Source organism: Apis cerana, linkage group LG15 (genome assembly GCF_029169275.1).
Source record: "Apis cerana isolate GH-2021 linkage group LG15, AcerK_1.0, whole genome shotgun sequence".
NCBI classification, from domain to species: Eukaryota; Metazoa; Arthropoda; class Insecta; order Hymenoptera; family Apidae; genus Apis; species Apis cerana.
In genome coordinates, this window is record NC_083866.1 from 3,617,582 (window position 1) to 3,642,191 (window position 24,610).

Sequence of the window (24,610 nt, forward strand, 5' to 3'; positions counted from 1 at the left end):
TCTTGGGAGAAACTTCTCCCAATTAAAAATTTAGGAATTTCAAGGGAATCAAAATGAAGAGAAAAATAGATTTTACGCTGCAGTATTGATTCATTCATTTTCAAAATTTCATATCACCATTCGTTCACGCTTCAATTAATACAATATAAATAATCGAAATAAATCAATAATCTTAAAAATACGAAAAACTCAAAAAAAAAAAAAAAGAAAAAAGACGAAAATGATCGATGAAGCTTATTCAGGAGAAGCTTGATTTAATAACCACCTCTGTCCAATATTTCAAGCCGCCCACACTGGGCAAACAATTCCGAATAAGCCGTTCTCAAAATACTCGTAAAAACCACATTCGCTTAATAATTTATTAATTCCGTCCATTCGATTTTTCAAATTTCCATCGCGAAGGATTCGCTCCATCTATTCATAACTTCATCTATTTAGGTTCAAAGAAAAATATTTCCCAATATATCTACCCTGTAAAAATAAAAATAAAAAAATAAAAATACAGGGGAAGCATTCAGCGCGCTGGTTTCCTTATGAAAAGACAACTCTTAACCGACGATTTCGAATCGAAAGACAAGGGGAGGAAAACGCCGATGGCGTGTTTTATAATATGCCTGCGACCACACATTTACCCCGGCATGCATGCGCATAAAAGAAGCCTCCAGGGTAACTTGCTCTTCTTCGTGGAAAATATATCTCGATGCACGTTGTAACACGCGTGCCAAGTTGTTCCTGTGCCACCAATTTTGCCGAGATGTTTTATGAATGTTAAAGCGTTCTCTTTTCCTTTCTTTTTTCAGTAGCTCCTTTTCTAGGTTATGCGATGATAATGATATGGGGACAAATAAATTGTCGCGCAATTTTAGAATAAATCGTGGAAAATGACAAAAAATGAAAAGAAAGAAAATTATAGGTTAGGATTTCCATTCTACCTTTTTTTTTGGATATCGGATTACGTTATTACTTATTGCGTTATAATATTCATTATAATTTTAAACGTAACTACATTTCTCCAAAAAAACAATTTAACTCCAATCGAGTTAATTTAATAATTCCGTTGACTATTGAGTAAAATCCCTAGAACCAGACCAAAATTCGTGTCAAATCGAGGCGAAACGGGAGTGGATAAATTCAATTGGACGAGAATCTCCTTACTTATTCACGCGTGAATTACAATTGGCTTCTAAGGCGCGTTAGCATGTTAATGGGCATCTAGGGTTCCCTAGAAGATCTAGCGGCGAAGAGCTAGGCTGGCCAAGGTCCCGGCCTTCGTTCGATCCTTGTCCGCGGGCGAACAAGGGAAATGAAAAGGAAAAGAGGGGTGGCACGAGATGTTGACACGAGATCCTTTATTCCGCCCCGTTTCCCCTGGTCCACCCCACAGAAATACAGGGCGCAATAATAAACACCGCGAAATGAGTGCTCGCTTCTTTGACAGCTGCGGTGTGAATGGCGACGGATGTTGGAGAAAGGGTTCTTTTTTTTTTTGCCGAAATTAGAACTAGATTTTCAAGACGTTCATGATTTCGATTATGGAGTTATTTCGCCAGATGTTGCGAGAAAGGAAACGAAGATTTTCGATTTTGAAAAAAACTTTTTTATATTTTGGCAATGAAATTTTTTGGTATTACGAGGGATATTGAGATTTTGTAGAAGTTCTGGAAATATCGTAGGGGATGATTATTTAATTTTTGAGGATATTAGGTCAATGTGTGAGTCAGATTGGAAAAGAAAAGAATAAGATTGTGAAAATTATGAAATTTTGAGGATAGAAGAAAGATAGATGAGAAGAAGATTTATATTATATTATATTCAAGAAAAAATGTTTATATAGAAAAAATTGCACGTTTAGATAAGAAAGAATTAATTGAAAGATTTTAAAATATAAGAAAAATTAAATAACTTTGATTCTTTACTTTTTACTTAAAACAAAGATGATTTTTGATTCTATCGAAGAATCATAAAACTTTGGAATTGGTTTAGGTGAGATTTCATGTTTCGAGAGAAAAAAGATAAAATTTTCGAGAAACTTTAAAAATTTTCTCAAGTTTTACAGAAAGATTATAAAATTTTCAAATAAAGAAAAATTGATTTCATAAAAGTTTTGTATTCCAACCTTTAAATGAAAATTAATCGAATAAATATTGATTTAAAAATGATATTATTATCCTCCTCTTTCAATCTAATCTCTTTGCAAAATTATAAAATTATAAAAGAACATTTAAAACTCATTTAACATTCAAAGGAAATACACATGTTGCATTTAGAACAAAATTTTTATACAAATGTACAGAAAAGATTCGAAAATTGACGATTAACATCTACGAACAATTCATGTTCGATCAATTTTATTTAAATTTTCGGAGAACAAGTGTCTTTTGACCACGACGAACTGAAACAAGAGAATTAAGCTTGTAAAACCACCCTCGCACCGAAAACAAAGCACCCTGAAAATAGTGCTTTCGTCCTACAAATCCTCCAATCCTGATAATTCATCGTTTTGTCAAAATGTTACGATAATTCCTCACGAGGAAAATTTATTCCCATTTACATTTTCATCCAAATTTTGAACAATTTTAAATAAAAAATTTAAAATAGAAATATAATATATTTTAGATATTAGTTGAAATTGAAATGGAAAAATTGAATAACAATTTAACTAGCCAGAATTTATGTAAAGATACTTGATAATTCTTCCTTCCTTTTTTTTCTCTAAATTTTTGCATCGAATTTCAATAAAATATTCATCTAAAATATTTTTTGTATATAATATCAGAGACACGATAGAATTTCTATAATAAGAAGAAAATTATTTTTCATCAAAGTCTCATAAAAATTTCGAGTCACGCATCATAAAAAGAAAAAAAAATTTCAATTAAACATCGAGAAAGAAAGAATTTCTTCGAGAAGGAAAAATTCAATAACGTATGCAAATCGAAAGAAGAAGGAAAAGAAGAAGAAGAAGAAATGAGTTGCAAACGGAACATCGCATTAATTCAACGCCAGTTCTCAACGAGTTAACATATTCCCCGATGAAATTAACAATGAATATTAATTTTTGTCCCAGAGATCGTTATTATTGAAAACTTCTGTACGAGTTGCGAGATGTAAAACCGATTCGAGAAACAGTTTTTGCTTAATTTAAAACAGAACTTCCCCTGGAAAAACGAGCAAGAAAGGAGAAGAAGAAACAGTTTGGAAAGTATGGAACAAGCGACAATTAAAGAGCTTATCAATTTCGAAAGATTCTTTTTTTTTTTTTTTTTAATTATTCTTTAAAATAGTCCCAAGAGAAATCTTCTCCACATTTTAACTTGATATTTGCGTTGTTACAAATCATCGAAATCTTCCTTTGAAATTCAGAGAAAAACAAGAAATCAGTCTGGATTTTTTTAGGAAGATAGAATTTCAGAAAATCTTGCAGCCTCCATGAGAGTGAAATTAAACACAATTTTAATGAGTTGTTATTTTTATTAAATTTTTATGAAATATATGGAATTTTGATACATAATTTTTAAAAATTAAAGAAATGAACATAATGTCATTATATAAATAATTCCTTTAAATTTTATAACACTGAGGCAATGGAGGAGACAGTAGAGAGAGAAAAACTTAAACAAATCCTTGAGATTTTCTCTAATATTATAAAAAGTAAAGTTTTATAATTCAATTGAAAATAGAATCTGAACAAATGAAACAAATTCTGATTATTATTATTTTGGGTTGTTAATTTATATAAGAGACTGATATATCATTTTCTTGATTGAATCTGATTTAACAAAATAAATATCACGCCCAAAAATTTATAATTATATGAAGTTGCGTTTAAATTTTCAAAATGGTAAATAATTCAAGCATTATCACATATTGTGCAGATATGAAAAAATTATTGAAAAATAATCTGATCAAATTTCTTTATACGTAGATAGATTTATTTTCGTTAATATTTTCTGATTGGGAACACGTGAAAACGTGCGTTTAAACGAAGCATATTTTTATATTTGAAATATTTGTAAGGAATGTTTCATTTTGTCCGATCAAACGCAGTCTTTATCCCCTTACAGACAAAAATACACGGGAAGCATCTGTGAAACAATGCAACCATCTGTTTTTTGTTCTATTTTATATTACCTTCTGGCAAGGTGCACGCGTTTACCAATCAACAAATCAAAGATATATCCATTTCATCATTGTTTATCAAATTAAATCCATTAATCCATACATTCGGGTTGCATAAGCGAGGAATGTAATTCTAATTCTAAAAATAATGCTCACCAAATTCTCATTGTCAACGTTATTTTATTTATACCATACGATTGGTCTAATCAATGATACGAAATTATCATAGCTATACTCGCTCCATACGTCAGATCCTCTATTGGAAAAGAATTTATTTCTATCTTAATTAAACCGGCCACGATAGGAACAGTCCTATTCTACTTATAACGACGATCAAATATAAACGTAGATTACTTCAATCTTTCCTTCGATTTACATTTAAGTGAAAAATGTTAAAAGTCATGTAAAAATGAAAAGTTATTTATAATAATAATAACGTATGTAAGAAAAATATAATATTATTGATTCATATTGATATATTCATTTCCAGTCTACTATATGAATTGCCCGATTAACCATGGTCTTGTTCTACTTGAATATCCATTCAATATTTAAAGATTTATTTTCGTAGCTTGTTTCCTTTGAGAGAATTTTCTGAAAAAGTAATACTGACAGATAATAACAATTATTAATATTCAACTTTAATCAATTAGTAATAGTAATTGATAATTAAGGCTACAATAAGTGATATACTATTTTGAATAAAAATAACAATGATTAATATTTAACTTATACTTATTTAATAATATTCAAAGTTTAGCAATACTCAACGAATAATACTCATTTTAAATAATTTTTTGATTCTTGAATTATCAATCAATTATCAATCACCAATTCTACAATTCACAATTGTACGACCAAGTGACATTAATTATCCTCCTATAACAGTAACAGGATTATCATCACAATTCTTATCACCATCATTAAACGATATTATTATCAATTGACGAGACCACGAGAAATACTCTCGATCCTCTTTGCTCGCCTCTGTATCGTTTGTTCGAATCTTGTCTCTTCTTAAAGGGTGTTGGAGACAGGAGTGAGCGACGTAGCTCGTTATACAGCTCGTCTTTGAGCCGTGGCTCATTCATACCGGCTGTTACCGCCAGTTGAAATTGTACGTAAATCCCTTTGAACCGAAGAACTATCGTTTCCAACGGGATTTATTAATTCACGGTGGTGCGAATCTTGTTAATTTCGAACGCGAGCAACGAAAATTTATACTCGAATACCGGAGTTAACGTATTTATTTTGAATAATTAATTTATAGTTTTCGAATTTATCATTGTTTTCAATTTTCTGTAAAACGACCAATTTTGTTTCTCTTATTAACTTTCCAGTCTCATTCCAGCTTTGTATATATACATATGTGTGTAAATTTCATTTTTAATTCCTTTAAGAAAGATAAATCGTTTTAAAAAATATATAACATTGAATAAGAAAGAAAAATTGAAATTATTAAAATTTCTCCTCGAATCTTCCACACATTTGGTAAAAATGTAAAAATGTCTAATAGAATCATATAGAATGTTTCTTGTAAATTTTACAAAATTTATTTTTCAAAATAACAACAAATAGACGTCTACATTAAGAATATTCACAAAATGATTTGAATTTTGCAAAGTTTATGGGAATCACAAGAAACTGTTTTAATTCCACGAATATCTATGAATTTGAGGAAAAGAACTAAAAGTGAAACTTAATAAAAAAATAAAAAAATATCACGCACTCGTAAATCCTTCCTTGAACAGATTTCATTCCCTTTTCTCTTATTTTTAATATCCCATCAATTTTCCCTTCGCATTTCTCGCGTCGTTCGTTCGTTCCATTAGAATCTCAGGCAGCGGCCTGCAATAATAAAAGGGAAAACACCAGGCCCCCGTTTAACAAATTGCAAACGTTTATCGCGTTAACCTTCTTTTTCTTCGTCGCTTCTTCTTCGCGGCCCGCAGAGCAACAGTTCCTTGGAGGATTTTTACGAGCGGCGTAAATAAGTAAACGAGCGTGCCGGACAGATTTCTTCGTCAGCATCCTAAACGGAAAACGAGGTTGGAACACGGGGAAATCCTTTTGAAAGCAGATAAACCGTCGTATCAACGGCAGTAATTAATTTTTAAAAGCAAAATCGGCCGCGTGATTAATGACGCTCCCTCTCCCCTTCTTGATGGAGGATTAAAATGGAGTTGTAAAAAAGATTAGGAAAAAAATTGGTAATTCTTGTTGATTTGATTATTTTAAATTTTGAATTTAATTAATACCTTTTGTTTAATATTATATAATAAATATTTTTTTATTAATTATTATTAATTATTCGTGGTTACGAGAGGAATAAAGGTTTGAGAAGGATTGGACACTTGATTTTTCAAATTAGGAGGATTATTATATTTAATTATAATTAATTAGAAGGATTATAAATATTTTTTTTATTAATTATTATTAATTATTATTGGTTACGAGAGGAATGAAGGTTTGAGAAGGATTAGACAGTTGATTTTTCAAATTAGGAGGATTATTTAACAATTTCAATAATTTTTCACCGATAGAATTCTTTTAAGTAATTGAGTTTTGTCTCAATAATAAATAAAACGGAACGAATATTTCCATAAAACAATCGCTCTTTCTCTTAATCTTTATTTTCTCTTCGAAAAGAGAAAAAAAATAAATACATTTTTCTACAACAAATAGCGGCACGCGTGGGTGGATGCACTTCCGCTGAAACTTGCGGAAACTCGAAGCTAGCTTCTAATCTAGCCGTCAGGCCAAAGTAAGTTACCAAGTTCTCTTCTGCTTTTCCAGAACTGGTCGAAAGTTTTCGCGCGAGTCGTTTTCTTTTTTTTTTTTTTTTCAAACTCGCCATTTTTCTCTTATCACTTTTTCTCTCCTTCAGACAGATCTTCTTCCGTTTCTCGAAGGAAACGACCGATTATACGACGGGGGATAACCTCGTTCCGCAGGGCGGGAAATTTGAAATTGATGGCGGGATTAATGGGGAACTTGCTCGACGGATGTTCGAGAAGTATTTTCAAAGTGTCAGGGAGGAGGATTTAGAAAGATTCCGAGTGTCGATCGTTCCAGACTCTTTTAAATGATTTTTTTTTGAAACGGATAAAAGTTGTTCGAGTAATAATATTTTATTGCTGCTGGGATATTTCGATTATATAATTTTTAATATGCACATCTTCGTTATTTTTCTTCTATACTTTTCCTCGTCGAATGACACACGTTGAAACAATTATTTTATTTAATAATTTCAATAAATATACTTAAATTTGCGAAAGATTAAGATCACACAGCACTCGAATAAAAACAACTTCAAAATATTTAGATCGCGACAATTAAAAATTTCTCTTTAAATTAACGGCAATTTATTAATCTTTAAAAATCGTGGAACGAATCTCTTAAAAAAATTTCGCCCCGATGTCAAAATAGCCAATTTCGAAAGATATCGAGGAGAAGCTCGATGTCGATTCCTCCTCGCAGTCTCGTCGTTTATCCAATCTCCGTGGAAATTTCCATACGACGACAAAATATTTGCCGCGTAATATACGCCGATCGTCGCGGTAAATAAAACGGAAACGGATATATAAGATCGAATACGAAATGTTTTTCCACGGATTACACGTAGGGTAGCAAGCGAGCAATCGTGTTTATCGACTGAGAGGCCCGTTTCGGATATCCGGCTACGGGTGGAAAAATATTTGCTCGAATTGAAAATGCAGGCAGCTGTCGAATGTGTCAATTACCAGTCGACAATTTCCCTCCACCGTTCGAAAATGTGTTTTATAAAACTTCCACCCCGGCCTGGTGTTTGAGGGAATGTGTTAAATAACAAGTTTGAATCTATCTTATGAATATCAAGAATCATGGAGTAATTAAATATTTCCTTAATGAGGTGTATGTTCGAGTTTGATAATTATGGAGAAATTATGAAAAAGTTCAAACTTTTATGAATTTAGAATATTTCATATTTCAAGTAAGTTAGAGGCTTCTTCTAAAAATTTACAAATGAATGGTTCAATATCCAAGCTGAAAGTAACATCGAGATATTTTGAAAATTTGAAATTTTGAAAATTCCAATCTAATCTAATGATGAATCAAATAATAAATCAATGTCTATTGCCAGAAAAAGAGGTTATATAAAAAGCGGATATTATATGATAACTACAAATAATTATTCAAACATTTTAATTGAGTAATTATTTAAAGTAATTTTTATTCAAAATTTTTAACTACTTACTTTTTCAATAACGGCCAATTCTGGGTCGAAGTAATTTCAAAATTACCGCCATTCAGAATTTTCATAACGTCTTCATAACCTCACATTTTCAAAAGAATTACGAATATTCAAAGTCGCTTTCCATAACTTGGAGGATAATTGTACTCGGTCGATCAACTCATCGCTTCTATTTGGAATGCGGTTGTCGAACAAAATGATATATTTGGCGCATGTCGAGGATCTGCAGGCAGATAAAGAAAGCGCTGATACGGCAGGCCGATATCATTGTTCCCTGGCAGTGGGTTAAGGGTTATTTTGATCGGAATCCCGATACGTGATACATCTAACACGGTTAATTATATATCACAATAGATGGCTCTTCATTGATATCAAATTGAATTTTTACTGGATACTCGATCTCACTCTAATTAACACAGAATGATGTATATTTAACTTAAAAACTTGATGCTTCGATATGAGCAATTTAAAAAAAAATGTAATTGATTATTACAAGTATTCAAGTATTCAAAACTTTAAAAATAAATTTTCGAATAAACTTTTCTCAGATTATTTTATAATTCTAAATTTTTTGTGAGCAGAGGATTTATTTTATTGAATATTATTTTTTTTCACACATATAAATTTAATATCTTACCAAAAATCTTCGATTCAAAAAATTCATTCGATATTACTCGATTACATTATTACAAATGGCAAATTTTAATATCGAACGCGATATTTCATCTGCCACAATGTCTCTGCGTCTCTTCATAAGAATTGACGAAGAGGTTGAGCCGATGATAATTGGGGGAGAATTGATTCGATCGACAATGGAGAGATTAGTGAGACTAATTTTTGGCCAGGGTACAATTATCGTGCAGCTATTAATAGATCGTTCAAAAATTCATTCAGCAATTTTACATGTGGGTCGTATAAAAATAAGAACATCGTCGGTTAATCTGATTATTTTATCATCACATACGCGAATTATATTAATTAGAAACATGGAGTATCCTTTGATCGGATATTTAAAATAGTTGGAGCGACGATGAATATTTTACGATTAAATTATAATTAATTAATTATTTTGAAGTGTATTATGTTTTCTTTATATTAATAATTAATCATCGAATCGTTTGAGATTGATTTGAACTGTGAATATGTGCAGAAAATATAGACATGTAATATAATGTAATATTTCAAAGAGAAAATTATTATGAATTATTATTAAATTGTACATCATACTAAAAATATATAAATAATAATCTAGATGTGTAACTACGGTATGTATATACGTAATAAAATTCAAATTTTAAAAATTTTTCATCATCCAATAATAATTTTAATATATTTTTATAATAATCTCACGATTGGATAAAAAATTCACGCAAGAAATCACTCGAAATAAAATTACTTCGATATTATTTGTAAAAAAGGAACAAAAGCGAATTGTCATCGTATCGAAAGGATTAAATCACGATCGTTACGCGTTACAACGTTAAACATTTGATTAATAAATTCAATCCCGATGATTTTAATCATCGAGCATTCAATTACAAGAGATTAAAAAAAAAAAACGATGAAAAAGATTAACGAATAATACAAATGAGAGAGAAACACTTAATGAAAAAAAAAATATCGTTTTTTAATTAACACCTGGTTCAATTTCATTTCGTTCGATTATAAAACTAATTACGCTATGCTCGATTTTCTTCTCTTTCTTTTTTTTTTTTTTTTTTTTGCAATTTGATTTTCTGCAATATTACACCCTCTATTTACAATTCCATAGATCGAATTGTTTGCCGATTATTTTTATCCTGTTATTGAATGCAGTCACTCTGAAATTAATCGTCTAAACATTCCACGCTTCTGTTCGAGCACTTGCTGGTGCTTAGCGGAGTTGCGAAAGGTTATAGGGTTACAATCCCTAATCGTGCTCGATTCTATTTTGTGAAAGGTCGGGAATTATTCTAGCTAATACGCTCGCTATTACCTACAGTCGGTCACAAAAGTTTTATTATTTCATATCTTAATTACGATTTCGCGAAGAGTACAATACAAAAGGGGGACAAAATATAGTTTGTCTTGATTTTCTATTTATCGTTGTAATGCCGTGGACGTAATTTATTTCTTCATACACGAATGGGAATTAGTGGAACAAGAGGATAATAATTAATTAATAACTATTGTGAATGGAGAATATGCGAATATTATATTATTACGGAATGAACATTCACGTATTATCCTTTGTCTTTATTTTGAATTGCATCGTTTCGTTTGAATGCTAATTATTCGACGAAAAAAATGTTTTTGAAGCAATAAATTTTGAGAAAAGTAAACAATTTCCTTCGTTACTTTTGAATAAGTTGGGAAAGATAGAAATGGATAAATTCTATGATGAATTGAAATATAAATGATAAAATTAAGCAAAGAAAATGAAATAAAAATCTTGTTATTAGGTTAAGTTAGATTCAATAATTTATTTTTCACAACTAACGCGAAAAATATAACAAATTGAACGATTATATAATATTTTATGATAATTTTAATTTTTAACTATATGTATAAAATTTCAACAATAATTTTAATAGAATAAATGTGCACAAAATATCGTAATATTCTTCCATTATTCACGTGGTGAAGTCATGACGAACGATATTAATCGCAAAACAACGATGAAATAAATAACGTAATATTTCAATGTCATCAAAAATTTTCATTTCTACAGATGTTTGAAAAATAAGAATTTAATTGTGATTAAATTATCATATTTAAAATTCTTCAGTCGACTGATATCACTCCATTATTCACATTTCACCGCTAATTAAACGTAACAAATGCTACCAATCTCAAAACAATGCGCCATTTCGTTTCATCGTGAAATTTCATTTCTATGGATGGTTGAAAAGTAAAAATTTAATTTCATATTTAATAATCGTATATAAAATTCCACTCGAATTTAACGATATCTTTTTATTATTAATTTTTTCTTATTAATTATCTATTTTAAATTGTTAAAATTCAAGAAATTGTAGGGAATTTAATTTTAGTTGGACAATCGTATACCAAATGATTTCTTTTATCCTAAAATTTTTCAATATTTTTTTATCATTTGCATTTCCATTATTGATAAGATAAAATGAAACACTTTTATAAAATATGAAAAATATTTTGTTGTATTTCATCAACATTAAAAAAATTTCACCATATTATTCTTTAATTCTTTAATATTTCTTTATTATTCATATTTTCACTCATATTTGATTAAATCAAATAAAATATTATTTATTACGATATATATATCTTTTAATCACATTCTACATTCAAAATAAAAATGATAACAATAAAATCTCCAAATTTTTCTAATATTCTCATATGAGTGGCAGTGAAATAAGATACTATTAATTTTAAAATAATAATTAATACAATACAATAATACTAATATATTATAATGCATGTTTATATAATATTAACATTTCTCCATTCTTCTACGTAACATTAAAAAAAAAGATTGCTATCGAAAATATTCTACAATATTCACATTTCACCTTTAAGGGCATCACAAAAACCATTAATCCAAAAGTAACTACCATTGTTCAACTTTTAGCCGGAAACTGAGAGTGAAACTGATTTCAACGCCAAATCCTTCGAATCGTTCAAACAAAAAGGCAAAGGAAAATAAAAAAGATAAGCGAGAATACGAAAAAAGGAATCGAACAATCAGATATCGATCGATAAAGAAGAGGAAACATTTGCAGAATGAATAATTCAACGTGAAAGATGACAACGAGTTAAGCATCGCCCCTTGTTCAATAAAAGGCTTTAATTATATTTCTCACTGTCTCGAATGTGCACGATCAACGATGATCGTTTCACGATAACGGTTCGATCGGTAATAAAGTAACAACGTGGACATTAATGGCCACGAATCACGCGTCCATTTACTTTGTCTCGTATAATTATTCGAAAAAAGAAAAAAGATTTGATTGATGAAATTTTCGAGGATTCCAAGATCTTTTATTACACACTAACGATCTTTCGAGGGAAACGGTTGGGAAAATGTCAAATGCGTTGCACTATGGTCCTAGATGAAGATTTTTTTTTATTAGTTTTTCGTTTTTTCTTCTTTTTTTTTAAAAGTTGATTGGATTTTGTGGCGGAAAAAACTTGAGAGTGAAATTTCGAAATAATGATTTGGTTTGGATTTTTTGCTCTCAAAGTTACTTTAAAATATTATATTTTAAATTGCTTAGAGGATATTTTAGAGAATGTTAAGGTTATGTTAGATTTTAGAAATTATTACAATCTTTTTGAATTTTTGTGATAATAAATGTATTATTGCTTAAAGGATTAAGTGATGATAATTAAATTCGATCAAATCATGAAATTGATATATATACTCGAAGAATTGGAAACTAAACAGGACAAATGAATAATAATGGAGACACAAGAAACTCAGGAGCGGAAGTAAGCGTTTAATAAAATTTTGCAAATCTTTAAGAAACTCTAATTGCAGTTTGTTAATTAAAATATGATGTTTCTTCCATTGAGAATTTAACGACAAGATCAATCATATAGAACTCTGCCAGAGGTACTAATTAATTTCGAGACATTGACGTGAAAAAAAGATAAAACCTCGTGAAAAAGGCAATTGTATGAATACAATAAACATACTCGTGATGCATAATGAACCTCGTTCTGGAGATAATATGCTTTGATAAACATAATTTGTTTTAAAAATGGCAATAGAAGAAGTTATTTTAATTGATGGCATTTTTTTATCGTATGTTGAATTGCCTTATTGAAACTTTAGTTTTGAATATTTTGTATTATTATTATATATTGTAGATACTTTTTTAATAGTTGTTTATTATTTTTAAATTAATGTATCAAATTATCAGAGAAATTTTTTAACAATTAGATTAGTAAAATAATAATTTTACTAGATAATGAATGGAGATATTTATTTTATAAGTGATCATAATTTTTTTTTTAGAATTTTAACAAGTTTAATTCTTTAAAAAGTTAGATATAGATAAAATAAATCTAAAAAGAGAAACCTATCATTTTAACAAGTTTGCTTGTTATTTTGATATAAAATTGTTAAAGTTGATTTGTGTTTGGATGAATTTATAGAGGAATATAATTTCAATATTTATTGGTACGTTATAAAATGTAGAATTTCAATGTTCTTTAAATAAATTCAGTCAAATCATTGAAGATGATAAGATAATAATAAATATTTTAAATAAATACATCTCATACAAACATTTTATGATTATAAAATAACTAAGACATTAAAAAATACGAATCATACAACAAATTAGACAGATTTAGATCCATATAAAATAAATAATTCCAATTATTGTACATCTGGAAAATAACCATAATTTCAACCAATTTGACCTGAGTTAATGATACATAAATTTCTACAAGTAGTTACTTGCTTTAGTTCCCTCTTTCTCTGTATCTGTCCAATTAACTTGGTATTCATTTTCTAATAATAGTTTGCTCCAGAAAATCAGTGTTAATTAGAGAAGTTTTAGATACAGATATTGTAGATGTTTCCCCTATATACATAGTATTTGTATTATTTGAGAATATTTGCATTTTGGAGAAGTTGAAAAATCGAATTGTGTCGCTTGCAACGTGACTATGCAAATTTACATCTTCTTTAAACAAATCTAGACACATTGTACAACAGAAACTTTCTTACACAAATTAATCGAGGGATAAAGGTGTTCACGTAGGAATAACACATGATTTTATTTAATACTTTAAACAAAATCTACTTCAAATTACGAATGTATGATATAGTTTAATAAAAATATGGTAAAAAAAAAAATCATACGATGTTCAAGAAACGAGAACTGTGAATTTGCAACGTTACATTGCTTTTGCGCCTCAAGTCATTTAAATTTCGTTTCTAAAATAAGTGATACATCATTCGTCATGCAGAAAAAAATAAATATAATGTGTATATTACATTCTGTAATAGAAAATGGACTATTTATATAATAGAATGGTTATATAATAAAACTTATATAACGGGTGTTCCTATAACGAAGATTCTATTATACGTACAATATTAATATATGTGTATGTATAGATTTATTTCACGATGAATAAAAAGATAAGTTAATAATCACCAAATCTTTGTTACAGATATTATCGTATTCATACGATAAAACGAAAGAATAGAGAAATTTAAGCTGATAATCTAATTGCGCTTAACCATCATATTTCTGACGTATACACGTGTTTATCATTATTCTCGATGATAATGAAGAAAGACAGTTTGAGCTGAAAATTGGATCAGATTTAACCATTCAACTGTTACGATTGTAGAATTAAAATTAATTAATCTTTTCATTTTACTAAATATATTAATAAATATATTACGTAATAATTTCGTACTTCAAAATCTGTCTCATTCATAAACTTCATCGATTTAATTATACAAGAAACTAAAGTATATTTATCGTTATAAAAAAGAGATTTAGATTCTCTACTATATTATCTACCGATTAAATCTACTTAATAACTCGAAGAAGGCGAATCTTACATTTTCATAAAATCAAAAGAAATAAAATTAAATTGTTAATTTCTTCAGTAATTAAAATAATTAAAATAAATTAAATACGATATTCTATCTTCCTATATTGAGTTAGAAACCCTCTTTATCCTTAAAATTACATCAAAAATTCAAAATTAAAACACAATTCCATTCCAATAATTCTTCTTACCCCAAATCAAGTTATTTCGAAAAAACATATACATCACCATCATATTTCCAAATCTAAAATCTCTAAAATTTAAAACAAAAGATACAATTCCTTATTATATTGGCTCAAAAATCCTTACTTATCTTAAACAATCTCAAATTATTTAAAAAAAAAAAATAAAAAAACAAAAATCCCAAACACTCCCAATCACCATAACCAAACCATCCACTCACCACGATTCTTCCAAATTCAAAATTCTTCCACACTCAAAATAAAAGATACAATTCCATCTTGTTGTATTCACTCGAGATCGTTTCTACACAAAGAAAAAAAAAAAAGAAAAAGAAAAAAGAAAAAAACAATCCCAAACACCACGACTCTTGGAATCTTCCAAAACAAGTCTCGTCAAGCACCAATAAAGGGAAAAGAAAGAAGAAAAAAATCTTCTCGATCGGTCTCGAAAAATCGATCTACTACTTCAACTTCAATATCTCTCCCTCACCATGAGATCCACAGGCGAGATAACACATGTTCTTCTGCACATACCCGGATCAACCGAGGCGTGGAGGAAATTCGAATTGGCTCGATTTTCTACGTAATGCGCGGCACTTTGCCGCGCGATCGGTAAGCAGAGCGGTACGAGGAGGGAGTCGCGATCGGCCAGAGTCCCTCGGGACTCCCGAAAGGGCCGAGAGAATCGTCGTAGACGCGCCGCGGGTGAGGAGCGCACTGAGGATCCGGGAGCACGGTGCCACTGCACGCGCATGCGCCACAGAAATTCGCACATCCTCTCCCTCCCGCCACCGACACCGCCGCTCGTTCCATCCTTCTTTTTCGTTCGCCGGATTCATCATTTTTCGTCCCTTCCTTTTTCTTAGAGGGGAGGACTCCGTTTGAATTTGTTTCGATGCCTTGAAATTTTTGGAAGATTTTGGAGGAGGATATTGTTGATATTATTGTATAATTATGTATTCGAATTAATTATATCAATTTATATACATTTATCTTAGATATAAAACATAGCATTGAGTATAATAGAAAATTATTGCTGTATTTGAATATTTTTAAGAATGCATGTTATACTATTTTATACTTTATTTTTAAGACAGAACTATATAGATATATCGCATATTATTTTTGAACCATTGGACCTCGTAGTTTGAAATTAAATACTTATTAAAAATAGATTTCAATATCTTATGCGAAGAATATTTTAATGCTACTTATATTGTAATTAATTATAAATTATAATTGAGGATTTAAAAAATTCTTTTGGTAATAAATTTCTTTGTTAAAATTATAATGTTTAGTAAAATAAAATTTATATATTCTTATATATTTTATTCGATTATGGATGAAAACCCTTTGATAATTTATTATGTAACTAATTATATATTTGACGCAATTAATTTAAAACAAGCTGTCGTTATTTTAATCTTCATTACTGTTGTACGTATGTCATAAAATATTATTACTTACACGATGCATCATGTTGTTACAAAACGATCAAATTTGGATATTCATTTATTTTTAACAGAACAAGATTCAATTACGATATTACGATTAAATGAATTTATACGATTATTTTATTCTTAATAATTATCGAAGTTGAATATAATTAAGTAATATTATGACACGATAAAGTCGATTTTAAAAAAAAACTATAAAATGTTTTATTGCTTCATAAATTTTTTACAACTTGTAATTATTTTATTTTATCACCAAATCAATTATCCGATCTGTGTGATAAAACAAAATAATTATAATAATTATATTATTATATAATATGTATCATTAATGCAATATTTATTTTGTAAATGAATATTATATTACATTTAAATTGTAAACAATCCACTAATTCCATAATCTTATAAACATTAATTTATCATAAAATTATAAACATTAATAAAATTCATAATTATATTTGAGGAATAATTTAAATGTTTGTTGCAGATACTTTGACTTTATTTGAACTTTGTATATCATTCTGATTACAATACGTGCTTTTTAATATGTATTTGAAAATAAATATCAATTTTTAATATAGATTGATTTAAATGAAAAATTAATTTTGTGGATGTGAGCAAATTTTTAGAAAATTGGAAGAAAATAAATTTGAAATGGTTGTTACAGGAAGTTGAGTTTGTTTAGCTTGTAGTAAAACTTTTGAAGTAATGTTGACAGGATCTTAAGAAGATTTACTATCTGAAGAAAAGTTTCAACCAGAGCTCATCAAATTCTTACTGCAGAAATAGTTTGATTTTATTTCTTCTTTATGCTATTCATGAAATTAATAGTTTCTTCACTTAAATAAAGATTTAAACATTAATACAAAACAAAATTAAGAAATTAGTAAATAGAAATTGATTTTTAATTATTCTTAAAAAATTATAAATAAGTTATAAGTTTTTCTTTAGTAAAGTATTATAATTTTCTTTCTTTTCATAACATTTTTTGAAAAGTGTATTTTCTAATAATTTTCATTAATCTTTTAATGGATTTTCAATAATTACAAAATTTAACGAAATTAAAGGAAAATTTTATAAATTATGTTATGTTACATAAGTAATGTTAATATAATATTTTATGCTTTTAATAATTAAATAAATTCATTAATAATTCTTTAAATAAACTAACGAGATATACTTTGATTTAAATTTACAATATTAAAAATTGTATATATTCTTTATATTTTCAATATTTTGAAGTTTTTCTTATTCTTGTTTATTGTGTTCTATCTTTGTTTCTTTTGATCTGAATTTTGAATCTTGATATTGACTAAAACATAGGAAGCATTGGAATGATGGTAATGGCATGAGAATGCTGATTGTAAGGAAGAAGGTATGCTGAGAATGAATTTACAAGGATTTAAGAGATATTTGAGGTTGATTAAATTTTTCCACCAATTAATTTTTTATTAACTGAAAATATTTGCTTATCTTTAGATTTTGCTTTTACTACATATTACAAATATTCCTAAACTTATGATTTCTTTTTGAATCATAAAAATAATTAGCAAAACACACATCATATGACACAATATTTCTAAATTATTCTAATTATAGTCAATTTTCTTTAAAATTAAAAAGGAAAAATTCACATTTAATTACCAATCATCAACTTATTTCTTTTTATTTTTAAAATAATATTATTTCTAAATTAATTTCTAATTATTAAATATCTTCCTTTTTACAATTTTTTCTTATTTAAAATATTTAGATATCTTTAATTAATTTAATTTTGATTACCTTTAATTTAATGATTATTCATTTCTATTTTAATTATTATTTTAATTTTTATTAATAAAAAAGTAACAAAATAAAAATACCACGTTAAAGTTCAATTCAATTACAATTTTTCCTTTTTTAAAATATTGTTAACTACCCATATTAATTACTAAACGTTCTTACTCTAGAATATGTGTTTGTGTAACATAATTAAAAAAAAAGTAAGTGAAACAAAGATTTACGTTTAATTACCTCAATTACTAAGAGCCAACCCCCTCGTTTTTGAAATGTGACACGTTACCATTGTTAGATTCCAACAATTTCATCACTGCTACATCCTGTCTCTTTATTTATTTCCCCTTCCATCATCTCATTTCCACCCTCCTCCCTCATTTTTTCTATTCTTCATTTACTTTGCATCCTTTTTCTCCTTTTTTAACCTTCCATGTGTTGCATCCACCCCCGCAACATCCCACCTGAATCTGCATCCTTGAAATATCATTCTTCGCATCTCTTTTTCATTTTTCAGTTTTGTTAGTTTGAAAGTTAACAACAGTTTGAAAATAATATTAAAAATCGATTTTAAAAATTGTATGATTTTGGAAAAGGAGAATGTTTGATTTGAACAGTAGACAATTGAAGGATTGTCAAATGTTATTAAAGTGCAAAGTGCAATAAATGAATTGTTATACATATTGAAAAAATATATATATATATTTGTAAATTCAAAAACTTTAGTAAATTAAAAATTGATCCAAGCACAATCAATTTAGATCCAAGTAGTGAGGTAATATAATTTTTACATATAATAGATTCTCACTTATATAATCTTACTTTGACTGATCAACAATTGTCATGAGAATTGATAGTGTATCAATTATTATTTTAATATCATAATATTCTAAATTTAGATTCCAATATGTACATATATAGAAAATTTTATATTTTATTTTATTTAATACAAACTGTAAATATAAAATCGAATTAATTGATTATTCGTTTATCCAGTCAGAGGTTCCACAGGGGATAAGTTAATAAAGAGAATCTACTTTATGTTATTATATTAACTGTTTAGTATTATAGTATTATATTTCCATATACAGCAATCATCTTCGTAACACTATACCGTAATGGTATATCTATTATAACTTCTACAAAGTTAACTTTATAATCTCGTGGGGAAATTATACGTTACGTGGAATTTACGTTATATTATTTCCAATTATTTATAAAAGTACAACATTTATACTTTCGATCACCGTTCTTTTTCTTTCAATCCACCTTATTCCTCAATTTACCTACAACTATAAAACTTCTTTGTACTAATCATAATTTTTAATCAGCTCGAAAATATAATCCACTTCCAATTCTAAAAATCAATATTTATAATCTTCTTCTTCCTTCAATCTTATCTTCCAATCCTTCCAATCTGATTCCACAAAATAAATTCCACTTTAATTTAAAATTTCTTTCTTAATTAAAAATCATAATTTCAAAATTCCAATTTACCATCCAATTTACGATAACTCATCAACTCATCAACTCTTCCTGACCAATCTCTAAAGATCTTTTTCCAACTCCTTCGCGCATCACATTTCACAATTCTTTAAAAAATCCCCGAGCGATCAGGCAACCTAATCGCTATTCACCTGACTAATTGCACGACTTCTGTCTGAAACAGCAGGAGCAATTGAGTTGAGTCCAACCTGAAAGGAATCGCGGTTGTTCTTCACGGGGAGGCTTTATAATGGGGTAACGGGCACAATGGCGGCGGAACGAGGGGTGAAACGAAGTTGCAAAGGCTCGGCCAGCCTTCCATTAATCGGCCACGTTGTTCGTTATTAAGCCGGCGAGTTACTCTTCCCTGGACGGATAGCAAACATTTTATTCCTTATTCCGGTCGAAAGGAGAAATTCCTCGGCGAGCTTCTCCCTTTCGAGTCGGAAAATCGAGTTAATTAATGTTAATTGGCCCGGTTTCAAGGTGAATATTGAAGATAACGCGCAGAGAGACGGTTGTGGAGGGATTTTATTCAAAAAGAAGAAAGAGTATGTACGATTTTCAGTACACAATTTCACGATTCGATTCGTCATATAAAATTGATCGAAGTTGTCCAAGTTTATCCGAGAATCGATCGATCAGCTTCATTTCCGAAGAAATGAAACTTCAAACAGGAAAAGGATGTCGGCATGAACCTTCCGGCAGTTAACACGCCGTCTGAATCAAACAAGCTTCGATAATTTCGGTTTCATTAGGTGACTACTCTCTCTCTCTCCCTCTATTTAAAGGCCACCACAGCATTACGTCTCGTATTCCGTGTCGAGTTACGAATAAGTTCACGGTGTATAGTTCACATCGGTGTATAGCCGCTGGCTATGATAATTCGAAGGAAAATACATAGTCTTTGTATGCTACTAGCCTAGGAAGGAAACTTACCCACTTCTGGGAAAATAATTTTTTAATTGTATTCCGTGTTGTATGTTTTTCGAGCAGTTAAAAAAGGAAAAAAAAGATTAAACTTTTGTTGTTTGGATAATAATGGATTGTTTAAAAGGGGAAAAATTTGAAAAAAAAAGAAACATAGAGAATTAATAATGTTTTCAATTGTTAAATAAATTGAACAAAATCTGATCGTTGAAAGGGGATGAAAACGTTCTGATAACTTTATTCTTATTTTTAATCTGTATTTCATACCATCCTACACCTAGTATTCTCGTCTTATTTTTCCAATCGCTACATTCAAATATTTGACTCTCGAGAGGAGGATTCCCAGTCGCAAGGGAAGAAAAGATGAAGTATCCCTTCAAGATTCTCGAGTGGTCGAAAAGATTCTCGACGTGTTTCGTTTGTGTTTGAAGCCAAGGGAGACGAGCCTCGACGATCTTCCAGCGAGGAATAATTCAAGTGTAAACGATTAAAGGCAAGCAACCCCTAGGACAAAAGACCTAAGTACGCGTATGCTTCCTCTGCAATTTTAAAAATTCCTATTTCCTTCGAAAGAGGGTGAAAAGAGGGATGGAATATGCGTAGGGGATGAATCATTGGCGAGACGAAAAATTCGATCTTTTAGCACGAAACGTTCAATTTCATGATATTCCATAATATAATTTATAACTGCTATTTAAGTTTTTTTCATTTTTTTTTGTCAGAAAAATTAATTATTGAATTCAAGAATTTAAGCAGATATATATTAATCGATTTGATTCGATCGCAAATATATCGCTCTTTCCCTTAAAGAAACCCTTGGACAATTAAAGGGCTTGCTTTTCGTTTCGATTACATACTGGCCGATCTTAAAACCTTCGTTTCCACGTGGACGATAATATCGACGTAAATCAAGGTGGTAATTTCGAGCCTGTGCATTGCTCTCGCATACACTATGCACGACTTAAGTGCAGTGAACAAGGCCAACCACTTAACAAGGTATTATTAACTGTGGAACGTTTGCGTGGAAGTTACAATGCAAGGATATTGCAAGGAAGATGCCATAACGAAGATTTCCTTCTTACTTCCCTCAATGATGGCATCCCATTTCGAAACGATTAGGAAATTTAGTTACGAGAAAAATTTATCGAATTGGAAGTATCTTTTGTTTTTCTTTATAACAATTCGAATGAAAACTCGTTTGAATATCTATTGTGGAAGATTTTTCCGTCTATGAAGAGGAATATATTCGATGACAATATAATATAAATAAAGGATTAAATTTAAAAGAACAAAAATTAAAAAAATTTAAATCGATTGTAAAAAAAAAAGTTGAGTTTTAGGAAAAATTTGTAAATAACACGTATCGTTTCAATAGCCCATACAATTAACATTGTATCAACATTGTAAAAAAACGAGAGGTTGAAACAATGATATAGCAAAAATTCCAAGTTTTATTCAATCGGTATTCATTTATATACAGAACAAAAAAAACGCGTGGAAGTTTTCAATAAACTGAATTAATATTTCGAAAACAATTTTCTGAAACAACGATAAAAAAAATTCGTATTCCAAAAATATTCATACAGATTAATTTGTAACTGATAAAGCGTGGGTTGTAATATACTCAAATACTCGCTGTGAAACGTTCATTATTTTACACTCTCTTTTTATTCCCCTTAAAAAATATAATTTAATTAATTTCTAAATAAAGTAACAAGTTTTTTTCTATTTTTTTAATTATTTTCAACTTTTCTATAAGAGAGAAAAAGAGACAAAGGGAGAAAGAGATGACTTGAAGATCAATCTATCAATTTTTTTACTTTTTATTAAATTGATTATTAAATTTTTAAACTTTTCCATGATGTATAGAATTCTAAACATGATAATTTTATCTATTTTTTTTAATTATCTTTAAAATTTTAAGCTTTTCTTGTGCAGATATACGACATATCTATAAGCTTCTGTAAAATTTTTCCATTTACTATTTGATATAATATAATCATTACACCGATGAACCAATTAAACAATAAAAGATTCAAAATTTGAAGGTCAAAGTTATGGAGGATTTCTCAAATTGTCTGCATCCAATATCGAAATTATCTTAAGACGCATCGTAACACGCGCGGCGCCAACCTTCCGGATATATTTGGTATCTAACATAAGAGTGAGACTCTGTCAAAATTGACAGATATCGTTTGATACCATTTCTACGTTCCATCAACTTTCGTTCTTCAATTTTCGCTTCTCGAAATATATTAGCAATGTATTCTATACGTTAGAATTTTTATTTTCCATTTTTATATCTTCTTTATAAAAATTGTTATTATATATATATTTATAAATAAAATCAAGTATTAAATTAATATTCGTCAATGATCGTTTAATTTTTCAAATATAAATATATCAATCTCTAGAAATATTATAAGATATCAAAGATACTGTTACGATACTTTCAAACCAATGATTGTCAAGTGAAACGAAATATTATTATAATATTTAATTTTTTTTTTACTTAGAATAATTTTAGTTAAAAAGAATTAAACGTACATAAACGCGTCAGTATCTCTGAAGAGGTTAAATAACAAAATTTCGTTCAAATATTTCACAAATATTCACTTATTCCTTCATTTCCACAATTTCCACTTCATTATTATCCATAAAATTTCAATCAATTGTAAGAAAAAATTCACGAAAAAAAAAATTTTAACGAAAAAACGAGCCAAAAATCTTCGACGAGTAAAATTTCTTTCGCGCAGGAAGAATGAATGGCGCGCAAACGACAATTTGTGGATTGGATTCCGGGTGCGTTTTCAACGTGGCCGCGGCATGGCGCAATTCAATTAACCCAATTGACTCGAGATAGCCGGTACGTGGTCCTAACACGGAACGTCCCTCGAATGTCAATATTTGTCAATGGCCAAACAGCAATAGGCGTCCAGTGATTGCGTGCACGCGATTCTCATACGTGTGCCGCCATAATTACGCGTTCACGCGCCATCTGGCGGAAGCGATCCTCACTAACGAATGATGGTCACGATTTTGCTAACAGGTATCCTCTCGTTCCTGTGTAACGTCAGTCTTTTTCGATGATTGATTGGATTCATGATGCGAATTTTGTTTTGGAACGAAGGAATGAGAGATGTTTGAGATAAGCATGGAATAGAAACGTTTGCTTAATTTATTTGAAGTGAGTGAAAGAAGGTGAGAGAAAGAAAAAAAGTAGATGTGTTATAATGTAAATGATTAGGTTAGGATTCTGTATAAATTTGGTATAGGTTTATTTAAAGAATATGACAAGCAAAAAGAATGTGCAAATGTTATTATACATAAATTATATATTTATGTATTATTTTAAATGAAAAGTTCGTATAAAAAAGTATACGTTAAAATTAAATAAATGCTTAGATTAAATTTAGATTAGATTTGGAATAGTTTTCTCTTGTTCGTTTGAAATTAGTAAAAAAATAATAAAGCAAAAAGGAAACTTATCTGTTTTAAACTAGTAAATTTATGTAATTCGTTTGAAGAATTACACGAAAAGATGGAGCAGAAAATATCATTATCACAGATTTATAATATTATAGTATATTATATATTTAATTTAACAAACGAAGAATGATAATTTCAATTATTCTTTAATGGATTAAAAATTTCTTTTTTAAAAATTGTAATCCTCTGACAAAATAATAAAATATTTATTAATAAACAATCTTCAAAAATCCAGAAAACATATCCTTTTGCGATCTTAAAAGTTTTTAAAAGAAAATCCCAAAAATTTGTCAAACTTATTCCTCCAATTTTCTAATTAATTCAAATCGATGAAAGAAAAAAAAAATTATCATCTCGTCGACTATTTCGAGAAAAGAACATCTTCGATCAATTTAATCAACCGTTAA

The 24,610-nt window shown here is 28.9% G+C and overlaps 1 protein-coding gene and 1 long non-coding RNA gene across 3 annotated transcripts in view; one reads left to right on the forward strand and one right to left on the reverse strand.

Annotated features, from left to right (window-relative positions):
* Positions 1-24,610, reverse strand: part of LOC107997992 (attractin) — a 140,839-nt gene that overhangs the window by 8,342 nt on the left and 107,887 nt on the right. The window lies entirely within an intron of this gene.
* LOC133667384 (uncharacterized) lies at positions 15,473-16,396 on the forward strand. Its single transcript, XR_009832830.1, has 2 exons — positions 15,473-16,089; positions 16,166-16,396. It is a non-coding gene; the product is annotated as an uncharacterized LOC133667384 (long non-coding RNA).